Below are 9,037 nucleotides of genomic sequence, written 5' to 3'. Positions count from 1 at the left end.
CTGGTCTGCATAATTACTCATGAAAGTGTATACTTCACTCCCTCTTCAGGCCACAAGTGGCCCATCGGGACCATCCGACCGCCGTGTCATCATCAGGTGAGGATGCGGATAGGAGGGGCGTGTGGTCAGCACACCGCTCTCCCGGTCGTTAAGATGGTTTTCTTTGACTGGAGCCGCTACTATTCGGTCGAGTAGCTCCTCAATTGGCATCACAAGGCTGAGTGTACCCCGAAAAATGGCAACAGCGCATGGCGGCCTTGATGGTCACCCATCCAAGTGCCGGCCACGCCCGACAGCGCTTAACTTCGGTGATCTCACGGGAACCGGTGTATCCACTGCGGCAAGGCCGTTGCCAAGTGTATACTTCGAGTCAAGCTCAATAGGGTATTCTTTCTTCACTAACGTTTTCCAGTCTGTTCCTTTGGCAGTGGTCCCGCTAGATAGTGGATAGCAAGCGAGGATCTCGTCAATCCGTTCATGCACGTCACTAATTAAATGACGAGACTCTCACATATCCTCACAGCCGTCGTTATTCAGCATGGAATAGCATAACTATGGATAAAATATGCATACAGAATGAGATTTTCACTCTGCAGCGGAGTGTGCGCTGATATGAAACTTCCTGGCAGATTAAAACTGTGTGCCCGACCGAGACTCGAACTCGGGACCTTTGCCTTTCGCGGGTAAGAGCACTTGCCCGCGAAAGGTAAAGGTCCCGATTTCGAGTCTCGGTCAGGCACACAGTTTTAATCTGCCAGGAAGTTTCAAAATTTGAATACTTTATCGCAACCATTTATTAGACAGACATTTTACTGCCATGATTTTATTACAATTTAACACCTCAATAAATTACATTTGACTGACATCACCGCAGTCCCCCTCGCTCCTACTTGCTATTACCGTCATTTACGCACTTTGTACCGATCACACCACCTTGCATTACAAGTAATGTTTTCACACACCCAGTGATGGATGTCCTTAGTATTCATAGCCATGGATCATGAGAGTCTCCTTTCAAGTGACGTAATTCGTCCGGAATTAAATGTCTTCATGCCAACTCGTAGCAGATTGCACATCTATTAGTCCTGAGACGACTATACTGTCTTCCAGTCGCTTTGCAATGCTTGCTCACTGATCTAAGTCATAAGCTAATTTACGCCGTGTGTTCCATTTTATTGTTTTGTATTATTTTATTGTGCTGTTAATTGCATTATGCCTCATGTCAGTTTATTATGTTGTATGTGTGCATTTTTTGTCATTTTATGTTGTATACCTTCAGTTTGTAAACGCAGGGAACACGGCGCCATGTCTCAACCCTCCCCCTCCCCTCACTGTATTAAGTGATAGTTACTTACTATTATCTTTCCTTTATGAATCAAATAGCACCTAAGCCATGCCGGTCATTGTGCTACCCTGCATAACAATGAGCGGCTCCGCGATAAAAACTAATACACCTGTTTGTCTGTGGGAATGTTTCGCTGCCACCGCAGCGGTGGAAGACTATCTCACACAGTCACTGACGTGTCAGATTGATAGGTTGGACAACGAGTAACATGGACAACTATTTCGTTGGCTCGGTCTTTTCACGCTACTGAAAGCACACGACATGCTGGTATCTGTGCTGCCGAATCGGTGGTCACCTGCAGTCACCTGTGATTGCAGTTAATTTTTGAAGACCTCCCCTTTTATTACTTACTCTACTGCCAAGCCCTCGGATCTATCCTGTCTTTCTTCTTTTGTTGTTGAGTATGCAGTGGTACCGTAAATTAATCCAACAGTACCGCTCCTATCCGTCTTTCCAGCCATTTTTCTCCTCCCTTGTTGCAGTGTCCATGTTTAAGCTATTCTCCGACGATCTATTGTGAAGTGAGAATCGTGTCTCTGCTATCTAGCTAAGCGAAGAATCAGTGTTCTTCAACAGTAGGCCAAAAACCTGCGTTGGAAATTTTTAAAGACGTAACCATGGGCATTACTTGGTTGTTCCTAAGGAGAGCTTTGTCCCTCCCTTAAAGTACATAAATACAATCACCGTGTTCGCATTTTCACTTTTCCTTGCTGCTCGTGACTTTTCGTGACACTAACCACAAGTTCGACGCGTCATTTGCGTCGTAGCAACGATACGATACGTACTTGGAAGAGCCACCACACAGTTCTTAGTGCCGACACAAATTATCTCTCAGCGTGACTCGCTAAACTAAGTACGCCAATACTCGGTCGTGTAAGAGGGAAGTTTTATTCCCCGCGCGTACTACTGTGAAGCAGTGCAGCGCGCAACACACGTGTGCGTGCGGGCACGAGCTGCCTGATCAGCAGACACGCGTATCACATAACGTCGTAGTAACGACGGGCGGTGAGTGCAAAGGGCAGGGACGTAATCAACGCGAGCTTATGACTCGCGATTACTGGGAATTCCCCGTTCATGGGGAACAATTGCAAGCCGCAAACTCTAGCACGAAGGACGTTCAGCGGGTTACCCCGACCTTTCGGCCTAGGAAGACACGCTGATTCCTTCAGTATAGCGCGCGTGCGGCCCAGAACATCTAAGGGCATGACAGACCTGTTATTGCTCAATCTCGTGCGGCTAGAAGCCGCGTGTCCCTCTAGGAAGAAAAGTACAGCACGAAGGATGTCACGCGACTAGTTAGCAGGCTAAGAACGGCCATGCACCACCACCCACCGAATCAAGAAAGAGCTATCAATCTGTCAATCCTTCCGGTGTCCGGGCCTGGTGAGGTTTCCCGTAGCCACGCGCGTATGTACTGTAACCGGTAAACTTGACTGTTCAGCTACGCTTCACCTCTCAGAATCTTTATCCACATAGTGGGCAGTAAGTCACTCTGAGCTTTAAAATGCTATACATTATTACAATATTGATCCGCCTTTTCTTGTATTACAGTCATTACATACTGCATTATTTCGCTTCCTTCTTAGAACCCGAGTATTATGCCAGGTGTTGGCACATTTCTTCTCCAACAGTTACGTCAGCGAATCTCGTGCTTTCATAGGAGTAAAGAGCCGAAGTATCTGTCTTGTTAAGTTGCTGTTCCCAATTTGCCTGAAGCAATCGGGGTGTAGTAACCACTTCAGTCATGCTCTTGATTGCTTAATGCCTTGATATCATAACGAGTGTGGTCCTTGGTTGTTGACAATGCTTTGCACGTAACCATCTCTCTGCAAATGTTTGCTATTTCATCCTTTTATGCCATGCTCTGCCTTACTTTTACCTGATGCCGGGAAACATTTTGTTATTCTCGTAAATATGAGCTGGTTTGCTTAATCCACGAATCTCGACCACTCAATAACAGCAGTAGCAAGTCCTTCTTCAAGTTAGTTACTATTCAGCCCATCTGGCAATCGCAACCTTGCACACCAGAATCTCTTTCACGGCCGCTATCATCGGTTTTTCCTCTCATTACCTCTGGTGCTTCTATGATGAAGTCCCATCTCGCTTTGGCAACTCATAGCAAAGAATAGCCACATATTGTCAGACATACCTGTAGTGTATGAACTGCATGTTATCGCTTCATGAACACCCACACAACGTTCCTTACACATTCACAGACACCTCATCCACATGATACGTATACACAGTCATATTCACCCCACCCTGAAAGGGAGGGTTTAAACTGTACTACAGGAGATGTATTAAAAGGGTTCAGCTGCACTTGTTTTGTTTGCATTTCTGGCGGTTAAACCCTCTATCTGGTTATCGCTTTTGCATCTACTCACTTTATTTGGAGAGAATTATTCGTTAAGTACTTCTCACCGGGAAAACCTGTTACAGTTCGCGCAGAAAACGCTTTTCAACATAGTGCGCAATGTGTTGTCTAGGGTAGCTGCAGCGATCTGAACCGTCACCCCCGAAATAAAAACTCCGTAGATAAAGGGCCTACGGAATTTTCTGAAAATTGTTATCACTTACAAAATGTAATTACCGCCATTCTCTGTCTGTGTGTAATCTTCTCTGTAAAGGAAACGAGCAGTCATGTACTTTATCGCATGGTTTAGGGCTTCCAGCAACAAGCTTAACCGTTTATCTGCATCTAGCGGCTAAAAAACCTTCCACCTCAACAGATTGACTCTCACTGATATCGCACCAATATTCTGGGCGAAGACCCATAAATATCTATGAAAACAAAAACACACACAAATAACACATAGGCGCTGCTGATCCCTTTTCAGTCACACTTCTTACATAGCCGCTGTCTTATTCCGCTGACTAATTCACTCAGTCAGATTGTGAAATTGTCGTGTCAGTCTTCTATACGTGATCGCTGACTATAGGTACTTGTCAGCAATGCTGACAACCCTCTTTTGGCTACTTGCTATTGTATAAAGACCTGTAACCGCTCACTTACTGGCCAGTTCAGTATTAACAGTGAAGTTGCATCTGCCTCATCAGAACATACTGCTCTCCGACTCTGTTGCACGGTAAATATTAACCAAACACTATTACGCACTGCTCTGTTATGTTTTGTCGTCATTACTACATACAGACGCATACGAGGAGATATTCTCACGCCTTCTGTCTCTTCTGAATGCAGGACACTACTACACTCTGTCCTTTCATCGGCCACTTCGGCGGTGTCACTCATAATCTATTGGAGTTGTTGAATAACTACCAGGAGAATATCGACCAGACATTACACCATGAGATGCTGTGCTTTGTTGATTCTTTTTACTGGAGCTGTCTCCCACCCTTTAGTAATCATCCGTCATCGTCAGGCATCATGTTTGAACAACTTGCTATATAACCCCCCATCAAGCGGTAATAAGTGCCGATATACGACTAACCTCCATTAAGGAAGAAGAGCTAGCTTTACAACAACTTATCAATCGCCTATTGGCCTGTGAACCTCTACTTGAACAATCAGGGCAGACTTCCACCTTACGCACTCTGTGGGATTTAAAACAAGCACTGCTAAACACTCAAGAACAACTACGAAGCATCTTCGACACTGTGCCCCTAACTCGGGTGAAGAGAGCCTGGTTCAATGCCAGAGGTGCGATGCTCAGAACTATCTTTGGTACCCCCGACCATGCTGACGCTAAGCGCTGGGGCCAAACCCTTCGCCAAGTAACTTTTACTACTAACCAAAATCGGGACGTACTGGTCCACCAGCAATTATGCCTCACCCATATTGAAGACAGTTTATTAGCTGCTACTAGGCAAATTCTTGTCGTGGCAACTGACCTTGTACACCAGTACGAAACATTCAGGAATGTTATCCAACGGGACCTTGAGTTTTTACATCATACCATAACTAATGTGACCTACACTTTGGAGATAACGAGGGCGCTACATATCTTACTATACAACACCCATGCCATTCAGTTACATATTAACACCTTCCATACTATTACTCTGCTAGGACTACAGCATAAGCTTAGCCCTCCGTTAATACCTGCAGAAATGTTCTTGCAAACTCTGGCTAATTTTTCGTTTCATCTTGCATCACCAATGCAAATGCTTTACCCTGTATGGGAATATTCACTACCCCATTATTATGTGGCAGCTACAGTACATCTTGTGCGAACTTCTCAAGGACTGTGCGCACAGATTTCTCTACCCATCACATGCGCCAGCTGCGAGTTTGAATGTTACCGATTACACACCTTTCCGGTTACTTGGGTTGCCCTACGAAAGCAAGTGACTTGGCAAACTAATGATATCTTAGCTATTAGCAAAGATCGCCAAAGACATTCTGTCATGCAGCTGACTGACCTCCATCAGTGCCTTCACACTAATTACTATATGTGTTCAAACTTATACATTCATACTGGAACTAAGGACTGTGAGGCGGCCTTGTTTTTAGAGGAAACAAACCCCCCCCCCCCCTGTCCTCGTATGTTATCGACCTTGCGTGAGCCTTGGTTTCAACCAGTAGGGGATAGTTTATTATATTTTGTACCTCAAACATCTACAATTGCTTTAATATGCTATGACCATGTTTTCGTGTCTCGGACATATCGTTTCGCACTAGAAAACAGTGGATTACTGTCTACATGTCCGCCTGTGATTTAATATCACACCACACCTAACACAAGTGAAAAATTTGAGCCTCAGACCCCTTTTACTTTATTTACCTGAGGTACCCGTGGTACTACCATCACCCGATAGTGTACCCAGGCTACCCAACGAGTCCGATGCTCGATTACTTCAGTCAACTGACGAATTACTAGCTCACGAAAGGACCAAATCGCCCTGGATCGAGCTGTTGCTCACATAGCAACCTGACGGACACAGAAACAATTGTATACGGTTACTCTGCCTAGTGCCCTAACTGTTCCAACCCTGATTGTCGCAGGATCCGTTCTCTGGTACCTGTATAAGAAAGGATACTACAAACACATTAAGTCAAAACAAGCAACTGTCCCCGAGGCACAGCCCAAGGGTGAATTTCGACAAGAGCAATGTCAGGCATGGTCTGCCATAGTGAAATACACTCTTTAACTGAAATAAAGTTTGTATTGTCTAATGTTCATTTACTATTATTGTTATCATGTATCAATGTATCAATTTATCTAATCATGTAAACTATTGGGAAAGATAAATACTGTTTTAGCATTGTTATCAGGGAGTAGTGTAATTATCTTTTGGGGTCTAATATTTTGGGTAAAGATACTAGAGATGACCACTGAATGTAGGAAACCTTAGTTTAATTGCTACTGAAGTCCACCCCTGCAAACTTTACTGATACAATCCCTGGGGGAGTGTTTCAGTACCTGCCTACACAATAAGCAGCTGCTACCATGTCCCTCCTTCCTGCCGTCCCCACCTGAGGGAGCGACAGTGTATCCAACGCTGTGCGGCGCACTGTGCTGCCTCACTCTCCGTCAGTGGCACATGGGCCACCCCATCACAGCGCCACATCTGACCCAAAGATTCTCACTCTGTTTATTTTTCAATGATTGTCTATATTATGTGTGGAAGATATACCATCAACAGTTAGAACTTTATTGTGTTTAACAAATTTCAATCAGTGTCCCTATACAGAAGCAAATGCCTTTTATATTACATTATGAACATGTTTTAACTTTATATTATCTGTATATGAAGCAATTTTTTAGGTTGTTACTGTTTCAATAAGTCTTTAATTATTATTTTGAAGCTATTGACCATAGAAACTACCTTTCAGTTTGAGAATTTCTATGTTTTATCTACTTGTTTACTGTCTTCATATTCTGTTTATGTTAACTATGTTTGTCAATTGAAAACTTTCATTTTGTGGAATTAACTAATTTGCTACAATTACTGCCTTCATATTTTAGTTTATATTCTGAAACTGATTCCACTATGTAGCAACGAGTTTAATGTTTGCCAAACAACACAAACAATTACACATTTCTAGAGGCGCCTGTAATCTTCAAAAGATCAGTGCTGATTCATTTCGGCCAGCATCTACACTTCTGCTACACCGAGTTTAGCGTTGCAAGTATATATGATTAACACGATCTGTAATACTTCATTCCAATTTTATGAAACTTTTGACATACTTTTAACGTTTTGTGCTAAGATTTGCATTCTGATATAGTAATGATGATGGGAAATTATGGTATTGAATTACGTGTGATAAGTTCAATGTCTCTAAATGTTTTATGATTTTGATCACCAAACTCACAACAATCTCCCTGTATAATATCGTTTTTTAATAAAAAAGGGACTTTCTTTTTATGTTGTTGTAAAAACACTCCAGTATACATAGATGTTTTTGCAAAACTTAGATTTTTGCGAATATTAGCACACCCTACCTAGGGAGCAAATTGTTTTCTTTTGTCAACGAGAACACCTAATTTTCGCTATAAAACCTCGCTCCCGCAGAAGGGGAAGGAGATGTACAGGTGCTGACAGATTGAGTACGGGAATCCTTTATTTTCAATAAAAGAAAAGGGAAATTTTTTTTAAATGGGTGAGCTATGGATGGCAATGGATCTTCACAAAGCCGTGCATGGGCCTTGGGTTGGCGATACATCAGATTTTTCCATTATGTGCCTGTATCCCACGGCTTGTTCACGTGCTCGACGAACAAACAATCTTTCTGCTGATGGGATGACGCTTAGGGAAGCGTCGCTTGCCTAGGCAGAGCTCCTACAGCAGCCAATCAGAAAGGTCAAGGAGATCACGTGTGAGCCCCCACCGCGCCGAGCTGCGCGGACGAGGCGTGTGGATCGCCCTCTTTTACTGACAGGTCCCCGACGAGTTCAGACACTTTGGGCGGTTGCCTCCGTGCACTTTTCGAGCCCCAGCTAAATCTGTTTGCGCCTTAGGGCCACTAAACTCACGTAATGTACCCGGGCTAGGTCAATCAGTAAATGTTTTCTCAATAAACGGAAGGCAGTTTGCCACAATGTTTTTGATATAGGATAGTAAAAGAAATTTCTAGAGAAGGTTGACAGCTATCCATTTTAATAATAAACTTCCTAAATCTACATAAACAACAAAAGGAACATTTTGGGTAAATTCATAATTTTTAAGGTCTATGTACTGACCTTTTCCTGGGTGCTCTGCTTTTACTGGTTTCATAATAGAACAATTTTATGTGTGATCATCTATTTTTCCCTTATCATTAAAATGTAATAAATTAAATCATAAATAAATTTTTTTACTCTTTTTCTATTAACTTGGCTAGAATGAAGTCGAGGTAAATCTCTTATCTGGCAGCTTTGTGAATTATTTTCTTTTTAATATGATAAAATAATAACTTTTCCTTTTCCTAGGTTTTGTTATTTTTAATGAATATACATAATAATACATTACAATGGATGATTTTTCCTTCAAAGGAACAAACATTAACAGAAACATCAGTTTCAGCCTTAGTTTTTTGGACATAATTAATTTCACCAGGGAAAGAAATATCTGGTACTTTTTCTTCAAGGTCTTTAGCAAAATTGTTATAATTACTTGTTGTGTTTGAATTTTTTCATTTCTGTCTATCTACTGGTTTTAATGCAGAAGCTACTGCTTGTAGGAAGCTCTTTTGACCGTTATTTTTTACTTTAACACAAGCTTTTTTTCTTGATTTGTCCTGATGATCTG

At 42.5% G+C, this 9,037-nt stretch overlaps 1 pseudogene; it reads right to left on the bottom strand.

Annotated features, from left to right (window-relative positions):
• Window positions 1-236: 236 nt before the first annotated feature.
• LOC124720601 lies at window positions 237-354 on the bottom strand (annotated as a pseudogene).
• Window positions 355-9,037: the final 8,683 nt, after the last annotated feature.

This window comes from Schistocerca piceifrons, chromosome 11 (assembly GCF_021461385.2).
Source record: "Schistocerca piceifrons isolate TAMUIC-IGC-003096 chromosome 11, iqSchPice1.1, whole genome shotgun sequence".
Lineage (NCBI taxonomy): Eukaryota > Metazoa > Arthropoda > Insecta > Orthoptera > Acrididae > Schistocerca > Schistocerca piceifrons.
The sequence above is the reverse complement of the archived record's forward strand: the minus strand, read 5'-3'. Positions and strand labels throughout refer to the sequence as shown.